Source organism: Haemaphysalis longicornis, unplaced genomic scaffold, assembly GCF_048455015.1.
Source record: "Haemaphysalis longicornis isolate Haplotype H1 unplaced genomic scaffold, Haemaphysalis longicornis Haplotype H1 scaffold_3, whole genome shotgun sequence".
Lineage (NCBI taxonomy): Eukaryota > Metazoa > Arthropoda > Arachnida > Ixodida > Ixodidae > Haemaphysalis > Haemaphysalis longicornis.
In genome coordinates, this window is record NW_027526335.1 from 148,382,516 (window position 1) to 148,407,738 (window position 25,223).

The 25,223-nt window shown below is 47.8% G+C and overlaps 1 pseudogene; it reads right to left on the bottom strand.

Annotated features, from left to right (window-relative positions):
• Positions 1 to 22,072: 22,072 nt before the first annotated feature.
• Positions 22,073 to 24,966, bottom strand: LOC144173455 (uncharacterized; annotated as a pseudogene).
• Positions 24,967 to 25,223: the final 257 nt, after the last annotated feature.

The window sequence follows — 25,223 nt, forward strand, 5'->3', positions numbered from 1 at the left end:
GGTGGTGCTCAGAGCGAGTAAAGCTGCAGTATATAAGGGCTTGCCCGCAGGAACCACAGCAAACGTTACACAAAGTAGGAATAAGGATCCTTCAGCAAACACAGGTCATGCTCAGTTCCTACCCGGAGACTCAACGCAGACATGCCCAACCTGCCCAAGTAAGAGTTCACAGGCTCCTGACTACCATTTAACCGGGTGGGCCATCGAAGACACCTTTTCTTTCATTCCCTTCTCCGGCTTGGACAAAACAAAGTTTCTTTGTTGGCATCATCATTCCCCAGTCAGCGAAAGGCAGGCGACGCCCTGACCATTTGGACTTTTGGAACACAGTCTCCACGAAACCGCCCATGCGATTTTGATAGCATTGGGCAACATGCCGCCCTTCGAGTAATGGGGGATTACAGGCCTTGAGTCACGCCGAATTTGGTTACAAAAGCCATAGTCATGGCGACTGTTATTGTCACCTTCTCTCTCACCTCCGGTGACCGAGCGCAAACTATGCGAGGAATGATTGTATTGTCCTGTTTTATAACTGCTGATATGGCGATGGCGTCACAACAGGTGTTGTACACGGGTACACACTAAACACCATCATGGAGGTGTGTGAATATTTTGTGTACTGTTTGTAATTTTCGCTGGTGCTGCTGGGATTACTGTGCACCGCTGTGTAACTGCCGTTCGCATTGCGCGCGATCACGAGAATTGGCGCATGCAAACAAATGAATTGAAATCTGGTCTTTGTCTTACATAACCTGTTGCTAGGATTCAAGAGGCGCAAGACGTGTTCGGCATAAAACTGAAAATATGAGCATTACACGACATTCGGTAGCATTCTGGAAACATATAAAACCTTATTATAGCTGCACAAATCAGGCCGCCAATATTGTTTTGTATTATTGCATTCCTATATTTATAGTTGTTCAATGTGAATGTGTGGTTTTATGAATTAGCAGGGCATTCTTCAGAAACTCAAAGAATATCATTATTTTACCTAGGTTTTTGTATTTACCGAAGTCAAGAAACCGAAGGACGACAGTTGCCTTCTGACTGCGACAAAGTTGTAAGTGCCTACCTATTGTTTAAAGATGACTGTGTCAATGTATGCCATTTGCTTTGCTCGAAGCGCCACCGGAAGACTTGAAACTCCGTAAGACTAAAAACTTTCGAGAACCTAAATTGCGAAAGTTTTTATATTGCATTTATAGCATAACATCTTTTGGTTCTCTTGCTCGATTATACAATAAAAAAATAATTCTTACCCAAAAGATTGCCCTACTAGTAGTTAATATGCTAATTTCTCGGTGGAAATTGCATATTCTTATTTCTCTGAGGCAATTTGAAGATCGTTGACATTTTACAACACCGTCCTCTTAATGTCCTTGGACATGCCTCACCGCAACGCAACTGAACTACTATCACGACGGATAATAGCGAAAAGTGTATAAATGGTTGGGCCGAGTTTAGTCTTTGAATGAAAAGTATTAACATTGCTATGGAACCAACACTTTGTTACTTCAAAGCGATGTTGAGACTTTTGTTTAGCAGTCATACAGATGTTCAAACCAGCACCAAAGGATAGCTGGAAACGGAATTTTGACTATGTTAGGATAATAATTTTTTTAAGAATCACACAAGTATTGTTGCAGGAAAGCTAAGCAAACGGGGTTGGTTCGTATGAAATTTGGGTTGAAATTTGTTAACCATACTTCGGCGGTTTGCATGATTGTTTTGCATCTTTTATGGCTGTTAAGTTACTGCTTTGTTTTTATATCACGATATTAACACAAATATTGCCAAATGTATTCCACATCGAGGACTGATATTTTTGCGACATCCAAACATTACCAGCCCACCCAAACCAATTTTTCCACATCAGTCAGTACATCTCTGCTCACCAATATCTCGAAATATAATCGCATAAACGAAAAAAAATTACAAAATAACCCCTAAAATTATGAGAATTCGCAGCATTGGCAGTGTCTACTTGTTTATAAGTTCACCTTTTGTTTCCCCCATTATTATAACCGCGCAATAACCATACAGGTTTAAAATTTTACACGAAAGTTTGGTTCGCGACGTAGAGGATTTGAAAACGGGCACTAGTTTATGACATACCCTAAAGCGTTTCAGGAACGGCAAAAGGGTCTCCACCAATTGGTGAATAATTTACATTATAAAAATTTTCAAGCCTATTTTGGAGTTAAAAAAAATATTTATGGGTATAACGTGCCACATGGATACCTGGGCCACGAGAAACGGTGCAATTTAGGGCTCCGAAATAAACTCAACTACTCGAAGATCCTCAACACACGCCCAAATCTCGATACAGGCTTATTTTCAGTCTTCGCCTGCGTCAGAAAAGCGTAATTTAGAAATAACTTCGGGCCGACGCATGCCGAATGGGAACATCTGGTTTTGACATCCACCATTCAGTACGTCAATAAGTGTCTCAGTCACTGGGGGAACCAGACGATCACGTGACACCGCTCGCAGACTATAAGGAAGTTATACTGCACATGCCCGCATTCACTGCCACTGGTAATTTCTTTGAGTTGTTTGTGGTAGCTTGCAGGTATGGGATATTTTATAAAAGTTCTGCGCGCGGGGATTTTTGGATGCCGCAGTTTGCCAACTGTGCCGAGTGATGCTCGAGTCATACTCCCGCATTATTGGAATCCGAAATTTATTTAGCAGAAACGCAAAGAAACAAAATTAGAAAAAAACATCTATTAAAGCAAGAAGGAAGAGGTGGATGAGAAAACGCCATGTGGAGTGGGTGGCCATCCTGTTCCGATAGTGTGCGTGCTGCGGCTACCATCCTCGCTCGAGCGAAAACTATTACAGCATGCCGCGCAGAAAGCTGCTCCCTGACAACAACAGGCGAATCGCAGGGAGAAACGTTTTGAGTCACATTGGTAAAAGAGAAAAAGAACTAACAAATTCTAAAATTGTTCATTTTGATAGTTCTTTTATATATAAATTTATTGCAGAAGATCATGTGAAATACATGGTCATGTATACAAGGTCATGGTCATGGTCATAAAAATACATGGTCATGGTCATGCAGAAGATGATGTGAAATACAGAAGATCATAAAATACATGACTAAACAGGGCCAATTACAAATGCCCAACACACGTTTGCTAAGCAAAATTTTTTTGCGGAAGCGAATTGTCTCCAAATAGGTTCAGTAGAAGGTAGTGTGCATTATTTGTCCAATATATTTGGTAACAAACAGCATGTAACCTCCTACGTTTTCAAGGAGACATGTCTTGCTAGCTATGAAATGCGAATGAAGGCTTCCTGCAGCCTAATTTGAAGTTCTCCAAAGAGGCTACTACAAATATTTTGCAAGGAAACGTTTCTGAAGATGGTCGCGCTGAATGTGTGCTTAAAGTCCATAAAATATATTATCTCTTCAGCGGCAGGAAAGTCAGAAAAAAGTGAAAATTCTAAAGCACCACTTCTCTTGCAGGGCCAAGCATTTACAAACTGCAGCTGTGACCTGGGTGAAGAAAGAAAACGGCCTCAAGACGGAAGCCCGTGTGCTGTAAGTATCTACGAATAATTATTGTGGAAGAGGACGTCATTGTAGCCTCTTCCCGAAATTGCAATTTGGGTGTCACCATATTTTACCGCAAGCTTGTCAGTTTCTTATTAGCTGGGCAGACCGTCAACCAAGCTGACAAGAAAAAGTTCTCCTTCCCTATAACCTAACAATCTCTTTGAAGTCACGCTTGGGCTATGCGTCTTTATGCAAGCATTAAGAGTGGTTCAAAGATCACTTTTGTGATTAATAGGTACGTATCAAAGACGTTTTTTGCGAATCGGTTTGCGAAGTACTATGGGTTTTTTATGAGAAACAGGAATTGAATGCAAGGTTATGCAGTGGAATATTTTGCGAAATATTTCTCATTCTGAGTAAGAAGAAACATTGCATGTAGAGTTTTCTTTGTGTTTTATGTGTCGTCACCTTCACTACCACATATGTTCGCTCATGTATTTAACTCGACGATTCTAACAGCGTTCTATTTGTCACCCGTAATTTTCGTTCATCCTTGATGCACTGCTGCAAACGGGCTACCATTCTATTTTTATTTTACAAAAGAATTGAAAGGAGGATGATATGAAAGCTGTAAGAAGAAAAAAACTCCTAAAATTCTTCCATGCGCCTAGCGCACACCTCACTCCAAAGGCTGTATAGCTCTTACAGTTAGATTCTGCGTCGTTAAATTTCCTTTCTCAATTGAATTAGTTTGTTATATGCTTCAAGCAGCTGAAGATGTCATCTTAATGCAAATGATCTGGTTGGATACGTTTAAGTTTCTTCACCAAATGGCAGTCCTTCACACTCTTCAAATAAGCATGTAGACTGTACGTGTGTTGTGAAGTCCTCAGACGTGAGATTTCCCTCCGCATACAATGACTTCCGTATGGGCGCAGTGACTCAAGCCCAAAGCTGCTGAGTGGAATCATGATTATCGGAACTGCTATGCAAGGTGTTATAAATAATCTTAACTGCTATATATATATATATATATATATATATATATATATATATATATATATATATATATATATATATATATATATATATATATATATATATATATATATATATATATATAGAGAGAGAGAGAGAGAGAGAGAGAGAGTAAGAAACCTCGGTAACAGCAACAGCGGAGGGTTTATTTCAACGTTTCGACTTCGAGACAAGTCTTCTACAGGAATGATGGCTTCGGTCGCTTCGGAAGAGAGCATAAGAGAGCATATATATATATACATATTGAAACATGTTTGAATCTTACGCGTTGACTGGAAACTGACGTCACGCATCAGCGATCAAGTGGAAGGCAAGGAAGAAGACTAGTGGGACTACAAGTAAAGAAGAGGAGGTAGACGACGTTCCAGCTCTCAGTCTACGAGGAGCCCATCATTTCTGGGCACAAGTTCGCCTTGTAAATAAACCTTTTCCAGTCCTCATTCGTAACCATCGTTACAGAAGTGGTAGAGGTGCGGGGTAAATGATACCTGGTCTTACGAACGCGCCCAGCACCCTTCAAGACATCCCGATCACTCCTGTTCACGAGCGCGCCAGTCGCTGCCTGCAAGGACTACCTGCGGAGTGCGAGCCGTTGCTTGGTCGGACACCCAAGATGACTAGACGGGATGCCAGCGCAACACTCACACCTCCCAATTAGGCGATCCTTCAGTACATCTTCCAGCAACCTCGCACACCGAAGCCTTTCTACGGGGAAGCCTTTGAAGATGCGGAGGACTGGCTGGAACAGCTTGAGCGCACCGCCAACTTCAACGGCTGGAATGAACAGCGCAAGCTGCACAACGTTTATTACTCCCTGGAAAAAGCGGCCCGAACGTGGTTCGCGAACAACGAAGCCGACATGTCTACATGGCAGGAGTTCCGTCAGCGTCCTCTTAAGATCGACGTTAGCGTCGACCGCAAAGACAAAGCTGAGGCTGCACTACACGCGAGGATCCAACGTCCCAGCGAGTCCGTCGCCATGTACGCAGAAGACATGGCGGGCTTGTTTCGACGCGCAGACTCATCCATGGCGGACGACAAGAAGATGCCGCACCTAATGCGTGGTGTGAAGCAGGAGATTTTCGACGGGCTCGTGAGGAACCCTCCGTGCACGACCTCCGAGTTTATTGCGGAGGCCACCGCAATAGAACGGGCACTTCAGCAAAGGTCACGGCAGTACTACCGAGCTGATGCCACCATCTCCAGCGCAAACTGCATGACAGGGCTGGGGAACAACTTCGACGACCTTCGCGAACTGGTGAGAAAAATCGTGCGAGAAGAGCTCCAGGCGTTCCGTGCCAACCAAGCTTCACCTCCGACAATGTCCATCGCCGAGATCATAAGGGAAGAAGTGAAGCAAGCTGTGCGGATTCCTGAGCCGGCGGAGGAACCGCTGCCTGAAGGACCGCGGTGTTTGTATGCAGCCGCCGTACGGCAACCCTATTACGGCGCACCCCCGACCGTCGGCAGCATTGCGCCCAAGCCGCTATTCAACCCCAGGCCTCGTAGCTACCTGCCGTACCCGCGAGAAATGCCCCCACGCAAAAGTGACCTCTGGCGCACTCCCGACCACCGGCCACTTTGTTTCCACTGCGGAGAAGAAGGACATGTCTTCCGGGCATGTCCCTACCGTCGTGCCGGGTTGCGAGGATTCGCACCGAATGCGCCGCGTCCGAGAAATGGTGAGCGCCCGCCGGAGATAGAAAACTACCTCGCCGAACGCCATGAACCCTTAACGCCACGACGCTCTGAGTCCCGTTCGCTATCCGCTATGCAACGCCGATCCCTGAGCCCACGCTTTGCCCCGAATTCCACCGACCGTTCATCGCGCAGCCCTGGAACACGGGGAAACTGAGGTCAGCGACCCCGGGAGGTGAGGCCGCTGGCGTCGACAAGAATCAAGATCCTCCACTGCGACGACGACGACGACAACTGCAAGATTCGGCTGGCCAAACGCATACCGGGAGCTGCGCCACTGAACATGTGACATGCGACGTATTTGTCGAAATCGGCGGGTGCGAGATTACTGCGTTGGTCGACACTGGTGCGGACCATTCAGTTATGAGCCAGACGTTGGCCACAGAACTGAAGAAGGTGCTCACTCCCTGGGCTGGCTTGCAGATCCGTACTGCCGGAGGCCATTTGATCACCCCTGCTGGTAGGTGCAGGGCGCGAATCACAATCCATGGATTCACATACATCGGCACCTTCATCGTGCTCCCCGATTGTTCAAATTTAATTCTTGGTATGGACTTCTTACAATTAAACGGCGCGGTTATTGACTTGGAGAAATTCACGATCAGCTTCTCCACAAAACAAGCCATCGGAGGTGGCATCGAAAACCGACGCGACACGGCTTTACGCATCGCTGACGACAGTGTCACGCTTCCCGCTCGCACCAGCGTGCTCGTCAAAGTGAAGAATGACGCATTCCATGACTGTGAAGGAATAACCGAAGGAAACATGAGGTTACTACTGGATAAGGGTATCTGCATCGCGAGGGGACTTTTCGAACTGAAAAATGGGTGCACGTCGGTTTTGCTCACTAATTTCAGTAATGAGCGTCGACATCTCGCTAAGAACACCACTATCGCGTTCATCGAAAAGGCCGCCGACGTCACTCATCTAGCTACACTAGGAACGGTGCCACCGGATTCAGTGACAGCTGACGTCATGCTACCGGTCGAAATTAACCCAAACCTCTCAGCCACTCAAAAGGATGCTTTGATGAGTCTGGTGCGCGATTTTTCTGATTGCTTCGCCACGACGTCTAAGGTTCGCCAGACTCGCGTGGCGAAACACCGCATCATAACGGACGAATCCGCCCGGCCTGTTCATCAGCATCCATACCAGGGTGTTCCCAACGGAGCGTGAAGCAGTTCAAATACAAGTGAAGGAGATGCTGAATGATGACGTTATTCAGCCGTGTAAAAGTGCATGGGCCTCACCCGTCGTGCTCGTCAGGAAAAAGGACAACACGCTCCGTTGCTGTGTCAATTACCGCAGATTGAACCGCGTGACAAAATGCGACGTGAATCCACTCTTAAGAATTGATGACACATTAGACCGCCTTCGCGACGCCAAATTTTGCTCTTCCCTGGACCTGAAATCTGGATATTGGCAAATTGAAGTTGATGAATGGAACCGTGAGAAGACGGCATTCGTGACACCGGACGGCGTCTACGAATTCAAGGTGCTTCATTTCGGCCGATGCTCTGCGCCGGCTACGTTCCAGCGCATGATGGATACCGGTCTCGCTGGGCTAAAATGCCAGACGTGTCTGGTATATCTCGACGACGTCGTTGTCTTCTATAGCTCGCTTGAAGAACACCTGTCACAGCTGAGACGTGTTCTAGAGGCCATCCGCTCTGCAGATTTAACAATAAAGCCTGAGAAGTGTCACCTGGGCTTTGAGAAGCTTAAGTTTCTCGGCCATGTTGTAAGTGCGGCCGGCGTTCGGCCGGACCCTGAGAAGACGACTGCCGTCGCTTCTTTTCCTCGACCTACCAATAAGACGGCCGTGCGACGCTTCTTGGGACTTTGTGCCTACTAGAGGCGCTTTGTGGAAGGCTTCTCAAGAATTGCGGAACCCCTCACGTGACTTACAAAAGATGACGTTCTATTTCTCTGAGGGAAAGAGCAGCAGGAGGCATTTGACACGCTGCGTAGCCGCCTTCCAACTGTGCGAGTCTTAGCTCACTTCGATGCAGCCAATACGAAAATTCGTACAGATGCCAGCAACGTGAGAATCGGTGCTATTCTTGTCCAGTGGCAAGCTGGCGTAGAAAAAGTTATAGCTTATGCGAGTCGCGCCCTTTCCAAAGCGGAAGCAAATTATTCGGCGACCGAGAAGGAATGTCTCGCCGTCATCTGGGCAATAAGCAAATTTCGTTCATATTTGTACGGCAGGCCATTCAAAGCAGTGAGTGACCATCATGCCCTCTGCTGGCTCGCGAGCTTGAAGGACCCATTGGGGCGACTAGCTCGTTGGAGTTTAAGGCTGCAGGAGTACGACGTCACGGTCGTATACAAGTCCGGAAGCAAGCATAGCGATGCTGACTGTTTGTCACGGGCACCAGCTTCCGCCGGTTCGTCCAAACGGGACGAGGACTTTCCCTTCATCGGGATCATCCACAACACGGATATGGCTGACTGCCAGCTGGCCGACGCGGAGCTGCGACCGCTTATCGAATACCTGCGAGATGACACCGTTGTGCCGCCCCGCTCCTTCCGTAGGGGAATAGCTTCGTACTGTCTACGTGACAACGTGCTCTATAAGCGGAGGCACGACGGCAGTAACGAGAAATTCCTGCTCGTAGTACCATCAGCACTACGTAGGGAAATTTTGCAAGCGTACCATGACGAACCTACGGCTGGGCACTTAGGCGTCACCTGCACGTTTTCCCAAATTCGCAAGAAGTACTACTGGTCAAAACTACTTGAATCGGTCAAACAGTTCGTAAGAACATGCCGTGATTGCCAGCGCCGGAAGTCACCTCCGGTAAAACCAGCAGGCCTACTCCACCCGCTAGACCCCCCCGACGCGCCGTTTTGGCAAATCGGAAATGATATACTTGGCCCCTTCCCGACGTCAGCCTCGGGGAATAAGGGCATCATCGTGGCCACGGACTACTTAACGCGCTATGCCGAGACAAAGGTCCTTCCCCGTGGAACCACTGCAGATGTCGCTAATTTTTTCCTGAGCAACATCGTCCTCCGACATGGTGCGCCTGCCATCGTGTTGACTGATAGAGGCCTCTTTCACAGCCGAATTCCTGCAAGAAGTCTTACGCCTAACGCCCACTACTCACCGCAAGACGACCGCCTATTAACCCCAAACAAATGGCCTTACAGAGCGTCTTAACCGAGCCTTGCTGACATGTTGTTTATGTATGTGGACCTGAATCACAAGACATGGGATGAAATTCTCTCGTATGCGACATTCGCTTATAATACAGCTGTGCAGGAAACGACGCGATTTACGCCGTTTGACCTTGTGTTTGGCCGCCCAGTCAAGACAACCCTCGACGCAATGATACCTGTCGACAACGGCATGATAACCAGCACCGAAATTGACGACATCAAGCAGAGAGCGGAAGAGGCCCGTCAGCTCGCTAGATTCCGCATTCGCAAGCAGCAGGAAACGGACGCTCGACAATACAACTTGCGACGACGACTCGTGGAATACCGACCCGGCGATCTCGTTTGGGTATGGACGCCTATTCGCCGCCGCGGGCTTTCAGAGAAGTTACTTCGGCGCTACTTCCGGCAATATAAAGTTATCCGCCGTGTGTCAGACGTCAACTACGAGGTTCTACCAGAGAGTGAGGCACCTATTTCCCCTAGACGGCGGCCACATGCCGAAGTCGTTCACGTGGTGCGCCTTAAACCGTACCATGCCCGGACATTTGACACTACCAGTTGACCTGCTGTGCATGCACTTATTTTTTTTCCTTGTTCCGGTCCCCGTCTTGCGAACCTGCGTTTCCTCCCCCGTCCGTTTGTTCTGTGAACTTTTTTTGTTCCCTCGTGCCCGGCGAGCTAACGGCATCGGGTCGATGCCTACCGGGAGGGGGGAGTAATGAAACATGTTTGAATATTACGCGTTGACTGGAAACTGACGTCACGCATCAGCGAACAAGTGGAAGGCAAGGAAGAAGACTAGTGGGACTAGAGGTAAAGAAGAGGAGGTAGACGACGTTCCAGCTCTGAGTCTACGAGCAGCGCATCATTTCTGGGCACACGTTCGCCTTGTAAATAAACCTTTTCCAGCCCTCATTCGGAACCATCGTTACAATATATATATATATAAATATATATATATATATATATATATATATACTGTACACCATATATAGTATATAACACAATATTTAGTACCTTCCTGGCGGAAGTAAAATATCTCCTCAAAGTATACGTACGTGATCTATGTAGTGTTCCACGCCAACTTCGTTCTTCTGAATACTCGTTTTGTGGACAGTCAGTGCGAACTGTTGAGGGCGTGCATATTTAACACGGGTTTGTGTTGAATCTAGCCTGTGCTGCCCATGTCTACGCTCTTGGGGAGGATTTTCAGGCACAGTGAAAGTAGGCGGTTACGGACGTGGAATTGTGCGCTCTGATCAAATATATCAAACGACTAATTGCCCGTAATATTTTCGCAACCCTTCTTCCACTGTGGGTAACTTTTGAATAGGCTGTAAACAGTAAAAAACGCACCAAGTTAAGAAATTTGCCCTACAAGCTTCTGAAAAGTTGAGTATTCCTTGCCATAACTACCAATTCTGATTCATTCTGTGCTGTTCTTCTAACGGATAGAGCCGCGTTTCAAATGTCTGTGCGATAGAGCGAGCGGAAAACCCTTGATGCGGGGCCTATTCCAAATAGAACATTTGGCTTTATAAATTGACCACCCAATATCATCAAGTTTAATGTTTTCTAATACAGGCAATCCCTAGTAATCTTTTTATTTATACAATTAACCGGTTGATTGATTGTGGGGTTTAACGTGCCGACGCAACGCAGACGATGAGGCGCGCCGTAGTGGAGGGCTCCGGATTAATATTGACCACCAGGGACAATTAACCGGATTTCTGACCGATATTCGCATCTGCTGAATATTGTAAGAGCCTTGGTTACTCGGTGAGGTAAGGCGTTTATTTTACGACTAAGCCGTCTCGGAACCCAGGACCAGCAACCAACGATGATGATGATCAGTCTCGTCGAAGACGAAGCGTTCCTCGATGTGTTTGGTGATGGGGATAATGGAGCAGTGAAATGAATGATTTTCTACTCTTCGGAGATTCGCGCTCACACTTATTCCCCCCCGCCCGTCAAGGCGGCCTCCCGGCCGCAATCACACGGAAGGACGACGATGGAACGGCTTGAGCCGAGACACGTGCACAATCTCGGTGCCACGGCATCGGCGGTCGGCAGGTGGAGTTACGGGGGTTATGCGGAAGTTGACCGGTGAGGTTTTCTCTTGAACGGTGTACGGTCCAAGGAAACGGTGAAGGAATTTTTCGCAAAGTCCAGGAACCCGGAAAGGGGTCCATAACAAACCCTTATCGCCAGGTCGGAAATCAACAGTCCGGTGAGATGCGTTGTAGCGCTCTGTCCTGTCCTGCTGACACTCAGTAGTGCAGTCACGGGCAAGCTGGCGGCAATACTTCACGCGAGAGATGAACTGTCCAGTGCTTGGAGCAGAACGTGATACAGGGGCGGTGAAGAAACAGGTGTCTAGTGGCGAGGACGGTTGACGGCCGTATACGAGGAAGAATGGGGAATAACCGGTGGTGCGTTGGGTAGCCGTATTGTAAGCGAATGTTACGAAAGGGAGTATGTGGTCCCCATTGCTGTGATAAGGTGCAATGTACATTGAAAGCATGTCAGAACGCGTGTGATAAATTCTTTCAGTCAGTCCATTAGTTTGAGGGTGATATCCGGTGGCCAATTTGTGAACAGTTCGTGAGGCATGCAGGACTTCTGCAACGATGTTCGAGAGAAACGTTCTCCCCCGGTCACTTAGCAGGACACGAGGGGCGCCATGCCGCAAGACGATGCGGTGCAAAAAGAAGCTACCGACCTCTTCGGCACATCCAGTACGCAAGGGAGCCGTTTCAGAATAGCGTGTCAGGTGGTCCACAGCTGTGACGATCCAGCGGTAACCGGTAGGAGTTCTAGGTAGCGGCCCGTACAAATCAATCCCAACAACCTCAAAAGGCTCAGCGGGGCACGAGATAGGTTGTAGCTGTCCAGCCGGAGGTGATGTAGGGCGCTTGCGACGCTGGCAGGAGGTACAGGACGCGACTTACTTGGATACGCTTGTGGAAATGCAGGCCAAAAGAAACGGGCTCGGATGCGGTCATACGTTTTCTGATATCCGAGGTGGCCAGCGGTCGCATCGTCATGAAAGGCCTCCAAAATGTTCTGCTGCAGTGCCCGGGGTACAACGGGAACCCACTTTTCTCCAGTAGGATGGTAATTTTGACGATGCAACACGCCATCAACAACCCGAAATTTTGTTTGCTGGCGGCGCAAGCGACTGTTTGGAGGCTGTGTTCTACCACTCAGTCTGTCGACTATGCTTTGACAATACTGGTCTTCTTGTTGGAGCTTTTTAAGCTCAAAGCGTTCACCGACCGCAATGGACCTCACAGGCGTAAGCGGCAACGCTTTTGCCGGCGGCGTTAAGCAAGCAATATGTGAAGGCGATAGCGGGCAGCGCGATAGCGCGTCTGCATCGAGGTGTTTCTTGCCCGACTTGTATGTGACAGAGAAGTCGTATTCTTGTAACCGAAGAATCCACCGTCCAAGGCGTCCAGTAAGGTTCTTTAAAGTCGATAACCAAAGTCGATAACCAGCAGAGTGCGTGATGATCGGTTACAATGGTGAAATAGCGGCCGTAAAAATATGGCCGAAATTTCTGAACAGCCCAAACGACGGCAAGGCATTCCTGTTCTGTGATGCTGTAGTTTTTTTCGGCGGGCGTGAGAGAGCGACTGGCATAAGCAAGAGGCCGCTCTCTTGATTGGTCATCCCGTTGGAGGAGAACGGCGCCAATGGCGGTCCCACTGGCGTCGGTATGGAGAAGTGCGGGTCTTGTCTCATCGAAGTGGCACAACACTGGGCGACAAGTAAGCGCACCTTTAAGAGCGTGAAAAGCTTTTTCACAGTCGTCGGACCAGGTGAAGGGAACGTCGGATTGCAGAAGCCTGTTGAGAGGTGAAGCAAGGGTGGCAAAACCGGGAATAAAACGGCGAAAGTAAGAGGCAAGGCCGAGGAAACTGCGGAGGGCTTTTTGTTGTAGCGGTCGAGGAAAATTGAGCACAGCTGTTATTTTGTCAGGGTCTGGTTGGATGCCTTCTTTGCTGACAACATGACCGAGGACTTTGATGGTTTTGCTGGCAAAACGGCATTTCTTTGTGCTGAGCTGAAGTCGAGCATTTGCTAAACATGTAAGTACTTCGTTCAAGCGCTCAAGATGTTGAGAAAAGTCGATGAGAAGATCACAATCTCATCCAAATAACATAAACATGTCCTCCATTTGAGTGCACGCAGGAGTGTATCCATGAGACGCTCAAAAGTAGCTGGGGCATTATATAATCCAAAAGGCATAACATTGAATTCATAAAGTCCGTCCGGGGTGGAAAACGCGGTTTTTTTTTGTCAGATTCATGCATCGGAATTTGCCAATAACCGGATCGGAGGTCAATGCTCTAGAAATATTCCGCACCTTGTAAACAGTCCAAAGCGTCATCTATTCTGGGCATGGGGTATACATTTTTTCGGGTAATTTTGTTTAGTGCACGATAATCAACGCAGAAACTCACTGATCCGTCTTTTTTACAAACCAAAACGACGGGCGACGACCACGGCCTAACAGAAGGGCGAATGATGTTGCGTTCAAGCATGTTCGAAACGTGGTCCTCGATTATATTTCGTTCAGACGAAGATACACGATACGGACGGCGGCGGATGATACGAGAGCCATCCGTGTCAATACGGTGTGCTGTTGCGGAAGTCTGCCCCAGCTTCGACGAAGAGAAGTCAAAACAAGCTGCGTGTTTTTCAAGCAAAGCAAGAAGGCACTCTGCCTCTAAGGCTGAGGTCAGAGCTAATCGTTGCGACAAGAGCGGCCAATGACGATGCAGGATACGAGAGGCGCTGGCCTGCTGACGACGAGCAAATGGGCATAACAGACATGACCTGGCTATCAGCAGCAGCAGTAGCAATAGCAGCACCTTTGGGCAGCAAGATCGGCTCTGAACTGACGTTAGTGTCAGCAAGTACCGCTGACCCATTCGAAAACCGAACTAGGCAGGTGGGAATGACGACTCCTTTAGGAAGGAAGGACCCTGCAGGAACGGCTAAAATGTCACCATCTTGAATCCTATCTGAGCACATTGTCATTAGTGTCTCTTGCCCAGGGAACAAAACTTGATCAGCTTGTGCCACCAACCGAGGCAGCTCCTCATAATCAACGCTGGAGAAGTGGGTAGCCGTGAGTTCGACAGCCGGTAAATTGCAGGAAATGACAGCGGACGCCGAAGATAGAAAGTCCCACCCCAGAATCAATTGGTGTGCACACGAAGTAAGCACTGCACAGGGAACGTGATGACGGCTTCCATCTATGAATACTCGAACTGTACACTGCGCTGAGGGTTGCAGTACGACTCCGTTAGCATCGCACAGTGAAGGACCAGTGTAGGGAGTTTTAACCTTATGGAGACGCGAGCACAAATCTGTATGAATAACCGAAACGCTCGCACCAGTATCCACAAGAGCATTAACAAAAATTCATTCCACTAGCACAGATAAAAAGTTTCATGGTCGTTAAAGAGGACTTGAGCATTTTCCTAGCGACGCAGTTTCACCTCCGAAAAGTGCAGGCGCTGGTTTTCCGAGCGGTTGTTAGGAACGTGGGAAGCCGGGTGAAAAGGAGACACGCACCGTCGATACGGTGAGGGTGATCGGCGGCGGGAGGGACGATTGGTCTGAGGTGGTTCAAACGAGGGAGAGGGTGGTGATGAGCGTCGCGGGGTTGAATCATAGACACGACGTTGTGAACCGTTAGGATAATCGAAATCTCCATCAAACGGTGCGTACCCTCTTCGTTCATCTTGCATACGGCGTCGGCAGAAGCGGGATATGTGGCCCCGGATCCCGCAGTAATAGCAGACGAGTTGGTCGCTCGGGAAAGCCTGGTGAGGGGTTCGCACGTTGGTGTGGTACCCCCGTGGAACGGTCGCTGCGGAGATCGCTGTTACATGTGCGGGTGCGAACGGGGCATCTTGAGGCACGGGCGGTCGCAATACCATCGCCGAGTAGGATGGGGTGGTAGTTGTAGTAATGGGGGGTGGCGTCGGCATCACACCCGTCATGGATGCCAGCTCCTCCTTCACGAGGTCGCGCAACTGGAGCGCTTTCGAGCGAAAGGAATCGCGTGGAGGAGACGGCGGGTCATTGAAATGGAGCTCTTCGCGGATGATTTGACGTATGAGGGCGCGTAGGTCCACATCCCCCTGTGGTTGCATAGCAAGACCATTTGGTTGCAGACGGACGGCTTGCAGTTCGTCCAGGCGCTGACGGGTTGTCCGGATATCGCTGATGGTGGAAGGATTTTGGATTACAAGGGCGTTGAAGGCAAAAGGTGCTATGCCCTTCAGGACATGGCGAACCTTGTCGGCCTCCGGCATGCTTGCATCCACACGGCGACATAGAGCGAGAACGTCCTCTATGTAAGACGCATACGTCTCCTCAGGCCTTCAAGGCGACTGGCCAGCTTCCTTTTCGCCATGTCTGACCGAGCGGTTGGCCTACCAAATATCTGGCGCAGCTCCTGACAAAAGGTGGCCCAGTCGGCGACCCGGTGGTTGTTAAGAAACCGTTTGTACGACCTTGTCCAAGGGACACCCAACGTTCGGTAGCTTCGCCACGTCAGCCCAACGGTTAAACTCACTGACTCGAGTAAACTGATCCAGCCAGTCTTCAACGTCTTCATGGTAGAGCCCGGCGAAATGAGGAGGATCGCGCTGGCAGCTGGTGATAACAAATGCCAGAGGCGCAGCAGGGGAGGTACCAGCGGGACTGCTTCCAGCCTCACGCTGCATCGCTGCTACAGGCAATTGCCTACCTGAACGGAGCTCCAGGGGTCTGCTTGGAAGGCGTTGAGGACGGGATCGAGCGCAACCTCCACCACTTGTAAGGGCTTTGTTTACTCGGTGAGGTAAGGCGTTTATTTTACGACTAAGCCGTCTCGGAACACCGGACCAGCAACCAACGATGATGATGATCAGTCTCGTAGAAGACGAAGTGTTCCTTGATGTGTTTGGTGATGGAGATAATGGAGCAGTGAAATAAATTATTTTCTACGCTTCGGAGCTTCGCACTCACAATATGAACATAGGGCGCTTTTGTTGCGTGCCACTGCTTTAAAAGGGACAACGTTTCACTTCTAGCTATGATGCAAGACCGTTTGTGTTTAAAGCAAGCGCCTCAGGGTTGCCATTTTGCAAAAACAAAACTCGTCACCGTTATTTATTTATTTATTTATTCATTGATTTATTTACAATACTTTGAGGGCCGAATGGCACTACAAAAAGGAGGGGGGGGGATACAGAACTATGACATTCAACAATGGTAGTACATTGGTGAGAGTACATAGTATTATTACACAGTAACAAATGATGTTTTGTAGGGCAGTCTTGAATTAGGAATGTTCTGAGATGGCAGCAGTGGAGGCGGGAAGATGGTTCCAGTCAACGCTGGTTCTTGAAATGAAGAATAATTATAAAGGTTAGTGCGACAAGAAGGAAGACCAACTTTGTTTACATGGTCTATGCGGGATGAAATATATGTAAGCGGAAGCATAAGCTGTTCTGTCAGGTGAATGATATGGAAAAATATTTTTTGGAAAAGGCAAAGACGATGATATTGGCGACGTGCTGACAAGTCAGGCAGGCCAAGAACAGATTTCATTGAGGTGACACTGGCATTACGGCTATAGTTTGACAAAATGAAACGAGTCGCACGATTCTGAATGGCTTCAATGGATTGGGTGAGCGTGATTTTGCCGGGATCCCAGATTGCGCAGGCGTACTCGAATTTTGGACAAATGAGTCACTTATAAAGTGTTAATTTAACATCTGACGGCACGAAGTAGAAGTTCCAGCGCAAATACCCGAGCATGCGTTTGGCATTGTTAGTTATGTATTCTACACACATATCCCAAGTAAGATCTTTCGTGATATGAAGCCCGAGATACCTGTAAGAGTCAACCGAAGAGAGGGGAATATTATTCAAATGATTAGCATGCGGGTTGTTATGCAGCCTAGATATTCGCATGGTTTTGCATTTAGTGATATTTCGTTTCATATGCGATTTGTCGCACCAAATAGAGATGCTGTTAAGATCATCCTGGAGTTCATGCAAATCATTGGGGCAGTTAATTTTGTGGTATAAGACACAGTCATCTGCAAACAGTTTATTGGATGAGTGAGTGACGCACCTGGGAAGGTCGTTAACATAAACGAGAAAGAGAAGTGGCCCAGGACTGACCCTTGTGGCACACCGGAAGAGACAGGAGATGATGCGGATGAAAAACCATTAGCAATGACGTATTGCGTGCGGTTAGAAAGGAAACTTTTGATCCAAAAAAGTACATTGTCATCTATGTTTAGCTTGCTGAGTTTAAGAATAAGTAAATCATGCGAAACAGAATCGAACGCCTTGGCGAAGTCGAGGAAAACGCAGCCCGTATCACAACCCTTGTCTACATTAATGAACAGATCGTTAGTGAAAGAAAGTAACTGCGTTTCACACGATAGATATTTTCTGAAGCCATGTTGGCCATTACTAAAAAATGAATTAGACTCTAAGTACCTGATAAGATGGGAACACAAAATATGCCAAACATTTTACAGGGAATACTCGTTAAAGATATAGGACGCTAGTTGCCAGGAAAATGTGAATCACCAGACTTGTGAACAGGAACCACCTTCCCTTTAATCCAAAAAGCAGCAAGTGCACTTTGCTGTAAAGGTTGCGCAAAAATTTTAGACAAAATGATGGCCGAGCACAGTTCTGTACATTTGAACATTTTTGAATTAATCGAGTCGGGGCCAGAAGAAGAAGAAATTTTTAGATCCGTAATTAGTTTGCGAACACCAGGCCAGTCTATAGTTATTGAATCCATACACTCAAAAGTTTCGCTGTGCACAACAGGAATACAAGTCGGAGAATCATGGTTGAAAGCTGCAGAAAACGCGTTATTAAGGACAGTGCAGCATTCATCAACTGGAACCGGGAGATCATCAGTGGAAGTTAGCTGGATTTAACTTGTTTTAGTACCACTTACTATGTTCCAGAATTTTCGTGGGTTAGTTTGTAAGAGCATAGGTAGTGTGTTGCTAAAGAAGTTTTGCTTTGCACTGCGCACTGCCTTTGTGTATTTTGCGTTAGTTTGCTGATAGTCCATCCATCGGGCTGCATTATTCGCACGTTTTGCTTTACAAAAAAAACGCTTCTTTTTGTTGCGTAAACGGCCTAAATGGTTGGAAAACCATGGAGAACGTGGGTTTCAGCAAATGTTTTTCTTAGGTACGTGTTTATTCATCAATGATAACACTTTATTTCTGTAAAGGGACCGATTCTCATTGACCGAGCGTTCTTCAAAGTTTTCCAAAAATTCCTCCGTGAATTCTTCCAATTCGGTCGTGATTAGTTCAATATTCGCTCTAGAGGAATCCTGAAATGTTTTAACTGCTTTCTTTGACGGTACCTGTGCCTTAAGTGTGAAGTGAAGTACTAAATGGTCGCTTATTTTACTAAGGTAAGTAAGAGGAGAGATCAAGTCGGGAGTAGTAGTCAGAATTAAATCCAAAGTGTTAGAACTACTGGCAGAAATACGAGTGGGTTTGTGGGCGATCTGTCCGAAATTAAAGTTGTGGCACAGGTTTATAAAATTTGAACACTCCGAGGAGGTATGTTTAAGTGTGATCGAGTCACTGTTCCACACAATATCTGGGAAGATGAAGTCGCCCAATAAAAAAAAACGGAGCGTTGGGATATCGAACAATTAGCTGGGTAAGGGCATCGTGTAGATCACTGCAAAAGAAAGGTGAGGTTGTAGGTGGTCTATAACAAGTGCAAAAAATAAAGTCCCGGTTAGAAATAGTCACGCGCACACAGACAAGTTCTAGTGCTGTACAGATAAAGACCTTAGAAGAAAGTAGGGTGTCACTGACAGCAATCAGTACACCACCACCAGACCGAACATCACGGTCAAAACGATAAAATGTGTACGTTTTTTCGCATTCCAGTATTTCATTGTTCTTTATTTTTGCCGAAAGCCAAGGGTTCGTTAAAACTACGATATCGGCGTTACAGGAATCAACAGCAGAGGAAAGTTAAGTTCGTTTGCCGATTACACTTCTTATGTTAGTGAAAAGCATCGACACGTTTTGCGACTGCCCGATGGTGGGTTGCTACAATGCACCATGACTATCCGAGCTTGTTGAGGAGTCGCTACCTTGCGCATGCGTGTCTCGGGGGGAATCAACTTCACAGACAGTGTCTGTAGCCGAGCAGTAAACATAGGTTTTTTTATCTTTGGACATAACAAGTTTGTTGAACCGCAACGTGAAAGCTTGACGACTCGCTTTTCCAAATTCGATTAGTTTCTTCGGGTAAGCCTTGTGGATCTACAAAAGTCTTCGCTGATCGATACACTGGTTCCTTTTAACATCGCTTTCTTTGACAATATTTTGTCTTTTGTCTTAAAGCATGCAAATTTGACGATAATGGGGCGGTTTTTTTTTAACAAACGTGCCTAGCCTATGAGCTCTAGCGATCGTGCTTTCCGAGATTTGCAACTTGAGCTGCTTCGATAGAAGGTCGCGGAGTAGTAATTCTGATTGCTGCCATATTTCAGACGCATTATCGCCGATTCCGTAAAATATCAGGTTATCGCGTCTTGAGCGGTCTTCTAGTTCATCTATTTGGGATTGCAGTACATCGCTTTCGCTTCGTACTACATCAGCGACTAAACGAGAAAGCTCAGCTGGGGGTGACATGCCTTCCAGGGATTCAATGACAGATTCAACTGCTTCCAACCATGTGGACAAGTCTGATACCGTTCGCGGAAGCATTTCCTGGTTTTGCTTGAGCTCAGCGAAAGAGTTCACGACTTCACTGTGGTGACCATCGAGCTTAGCAGACATTGCAGCAATTGCAGCAAGTACACTGACATCTGCACCACTCGAATCGAGGTCGGGATCAAGGCGGGGAGGCCCGGGGTTTAACTCGACGTCGCCGCATAGCAGCAGCTGTTTGCAAACATGAGCACAGTCAGCAATCGTTTCACAAAGTACACTTGGGCATGGGAAGAGCAGCAAACAAAGGTTGCTCCAGCGCTTTGAATCAAGGGATGGCGGTTCACTAACCTGCACGAGAAGGAAGAGCGTGTTGAGTGGCGTCCGCATGGTTGCCGCTCTCCCGTGCCCACTAAACGTTGACAGGCGAAGCGTGTTGTTTATATCCTGGCATGGTGCTGACGCTGATGACAGGGTTGCCTCACCCAGGGCAGCAGCTGAGGTGGCGCTGCAGCTGTGCTGACGGAAACCGCACGGGTTGATAGTCGGTGCTTATAGCCGATGAGCAGATGCTGGAACTGAATGCGCAGGCGCCAGGGGAGGCGATGGCATCCACGTGCCAAGCATGCTGAACTGCACGAGAAGGAAGAGCGCGTTGAGCGGCGTCCGCATGGTTGCCGCTCCCCCTGCCCACTCTAAATAAAATGGCCGCTGTTTAAAAAATAAATAACAAAATCGGGCATAAATCGGCATACGCGCATTGAAGACAAAAGCATGGATACTTACAACTACTTTATGAAACATCGTATTTGCGTTCTTTCTGGTTTATTTTTTGTCTTTTGTGACGAATCCCTTCAGCCTAATTTCATCAATTTGGTTCTCTCTTGCTTGTGGTTATTTGTGTTGTCATAAATGAACGATCGAGCCTATCCATGAAAGGCGTAACAACAAAGGCTGAATCCAATGACGAAAACAATGTTTTCTCAACCGTACCCGAGGGCTCAGTTAACGTGTGCGCACACACAATTATAACCTTGCGAACTTACCTTGTTTGATAAATCAAGCTCTCCTTTTTTGTTGCACTCCTCAGAAAGTCGACAGAGGCCATGATGGAGAATACACACTAAAGTCGGGAAAATGTGCCAGCCGTGAATGCGCCCTAGAAACCATTCCCGAAGGTTGTATTGGGAAAGTGCCCGTACTAACTGTAAGTAGTAATGTTTTCCGTGCAGTAGCGTATCTTCGCATTGTTGCCGTATTATTCTTTGCTGAAGTTTGCTATTATATTGTTATATTTTCCACCTCCACATGTTTATATAAGCCAAAAATGTTTATTTTTTTCAATGTAAGAACATGTAGATGGCTTTCAATGGTCGGCGAAAAAAAATCTGGTATTTTTGTGCCTTGTGGAAGAATAGTTTAATAGTTTAAAGAATAGTTTAAAGTGTGGAAGAATAGTCTGCAACTACGTGGTAAATGAAAATCAGGACTATGTTTTACGATGTCTGAAAGGCTCACAACTCGGCTGTGAAGTTCCGAGCTTTGGGGTATTTTTCAGCAACAATTTTGGATCCTTTTGGCATCCACCAGCCTGATTTCACGAGGCTAGAATCATATGCCTCTGACACTGCACGGATTAATTCATAAGTTTTGAGTAAAGTAGAGCGTCATTACTGTATAGTATGCTTTTCATGGTCGCCACCACACATCGTAATTAACGTTCTACCTAGCAGGCCTAAGAGAAATTGTGATTACCGCGAAACGCACAAACCAGTACGTTTACACCAAATATCTGTTTGTAAACATAGGAATTAAACTAACGTAGGTAAGTTACGCGAGAGAGAGAGAGAAACAACTTTATTGACAGTCCGGCATGGGATGGGGGGTGGGGGGAGACGGGCGTGCTAGACAGCCTTGGGCGGCAGCCTACTCATGCCAACCCGTGAGGGTTACGTTTTCGGCTGCTGTCTCGCCAGGATGTCCAGCACGTGCTGGACCACGTCTCTTTGGTCTCCAGGGTCTTGACTTGTGATCTTGCTGCGCATGGCAGGAGGCATTGCTTCGTCTAGGCGGTCTGGGGGGGTGCAGTTCCAGAGCAAGTGTCTCTGGGTGGCTCTTGCTTGTTGACATTGTTGACAGATGTCTGTTGTATATACGGCGGGGCATATGTGTCGTGCCAGTACGGGTGTCCATATAGCCTGTGCTTGTATTTGTCGTAGTGTAGTAGCTCCCTTGCGGGTGAGGTCTCGATGGGGGGGTGGGAAGAGGCATCTATTTGTTCTGTACCACTGGAGAATGTCTCCGTAGGAGGCGATGGAGTATTCATCGTCATTGTACCGAGGTGCCGGGTGAATCGAGGGGCGGGGTGGGGACCCGCGGCTGGTTAGCGCGTGTGCCTCCATGTCTGCCTCTTCATTCCGGTTGGGTCCTGTGTCTAACTGCCCAGCGTGTGCGGGGAACCACTTGATGGTAATGTTGGGGCCTGATGATATTGTGGAGCATATTCTGGCAGTTGTATTATTGACGTTGTTTGTAGCGAAGTTGAGTGTGGCCGTTTTCGAGTCGCTGAGGACCGTGCGGCATTTCGGAGGCGTAAGTGCCAGTGCAATGGCCAGCTCTTCGGCTTGTGTGGGTGTCTTGCACTGTATGCTTCCAGATGTTTGGAGTATCCCAGTGTCGGATGCGAGGACGGCTGCTACATACGTATCTGGTTGTTGGGGGTATTGTGCTATGTCCACGTAGTAGGCGTGTGGGTCTTTGACGTGCCACTTCGTAAAGGCCGTGGCTCTCGCCGACCGTCTCTCTTGATGAGCCTGTGGGTGCATGTGCTTAGGTAAGGGGGGAATCCGTAGGCGTTGGGCGAGAGTCCGGGGTAGCGGAGTTGCTTTCTTTGGAGCCGTTGTAGGTGTATTGAGTCCGATTCTTTGTAGTATTGCTCGCCCTGTCCTGGTCTGGGACAGTCTGTGATACTGAGCTGTGCTTTGGGCTTCTGCGATTTTGTCTGTCGTATTATGTACTCCTAGTGCGAGCATGCGGTCCGTATTGGTGTGGGCGTATAGTCCCAGTGCTGTCTTGTAGGTTCGTCTAATCATTGCATCTATCTTTACCTTTTCGGCCGCCTTCCAGTTGTGGAAGGATGCCACGTAAGCGATGTGACTTAGTGCAAAGGATTGGGTGAGTCTAAGTAGACTATCTTCTCTCATGCCTTGGTATCACGTGGCCACTTTCCGGAGGAGTCGAGTGGCCATCGTGAGCTTGGCGTGGAGTTTCTGCACGGTGACGTTGTTGTGGTGCGAGTCTTGTATGTGCAACCCAAGCACTCTGATCGTTGGGACTTGTGTTATCGGCATTCCGTCCTGGGTGACCACATTGATGGGGGTGTGTTGTTTGGTTGGCCTTCTCGTTCCTGGTGGTGGGATCACTAGAAGTTCGGATTTTGTTGGCGAACATTTGAGTCCAGTGGGGCGTAGATGTTCTTCGACTGCAGTGACGGCTTCTTGGAGGGCCGCTTCTATCTGGCTGTCACTACCCCCTGTTGACCACAACGTGATGTCATCTGCATAGATCGTGTACCGGATGTTACTAACTTGTTCGAGTCTTCTAGCTACGCCGATCATGACTAGGTTAAACAGCAGAGGGGAGATTACGGAGCCTTGTGGGGTGCCCGTGCTTCCCAGCTGCTTAGGTGGGAGTTCCAGTTCCCCTGCCACGAGCCTTGTGATTCGGTTGGTCAGGAAGTCCTTGATATACGCGAAAGTTCGCTGTCCCATATTGAGGTTGGACACTTGCTGAAGTATTGCCGAGTGGTGTACGTTGTCAAAGGCTCCTTGAAGATCTAGTCCGAGTACTGCTCTGTTGTCCAGGGTGGGGAATTTTCGATCAATGATTTCGTGCTTGAGAAGCAACATGGTGTCTTGGGTGCATAATGTGGCTCGAAATCCCAGCATCGTGTCTGGGTAGATGTCGGATTCTTCCAGGAACCGTTGCCAGCGATTGAGGAGTACGTGTTCGAGCACCTTTCCCACACAGGATGTTAGAGATATAGGCCTCAGGTTGTCAATGTGGGGTGGCTTGCCCGGTTTGGGGATGAGTACCGTTTTCGCAGTCTTCCATTGTTGCGGGAGCTTGCCCGTGCGCCAGCACTTGTTGAAGTATTTGGTTAGGGCTTCTATTGCTGTGTCGTTCAAATTTCGGAGCGCCTTGTTGGTAACTTGATCTGGGCCGGCCGCCGATTTACAGTTAATAGTTTGAAGCACTGCACGCGCTTCCCATTCTTCTATATCGGCGTCTAAAAGGTCATTGGGTGCGCCTTCATAGTTTGGGAGAGGGTCTGGTGGTGTTGCAGGGAGGTACTTGGCGTCCAGGCGTCTTTGTACTTCGGCTTCTCCCAATTCTCGGACGGCTTTGTGGATGGTTCTGTTCAGCGTGTAATGTTGAGCGCCCTGGGTGGTCTGGTCGTTTAGTAGGTGGCGCAGGAGATGCCACATTCTGCTTTTGTGAAGTTGGCCATCGGCCTCTTGACATACTGCGTGCCATTGTTGCCTGCAGAGGGTTGTGCTGTGTTGTTCTATGTCCCGGTTAAGTTGTGCTATGCGTTTTCGGAGTTTTCGGTTGTGGCGTTGGCGTTTCCACCGCTTCTTCAGGGAGTTGCGTGCTTCTAGGAGGTGCGCTAATCTACTGTCTATCATTGGAACCTCTTGCTCCGCTTCTAATGTCTGAGTTGCGTCCTTGGTTGTAGCGTTTAACAAGTTGGTCCATGCTTCTATGTCTTCGATGGTATCCGGTGTTCTCTCGTCTAGCTTTTTCCTGTATTCTTTCCAATCAGTGAGGTGCTGGCTCCATGGTTTCTGGGTGAGATAATATTATCGATCAATGTTAGGTCCCGTCACCAACCATTCAGTTTGTCGGCAATGCTCCGAACTGCAAATGGTGCATAACATCGATAGATATGTTGGGTAAGTATTATTAGGTGCAGTCTTGTTTGAGCAGTCTGCAAGAGTTGCTACATTTAATTGGCATTCATCCAAAAAATAGATATAACAAAATTAGTGTGTTTGTAATAAAAAAAACTCAGATCATAATTTTTC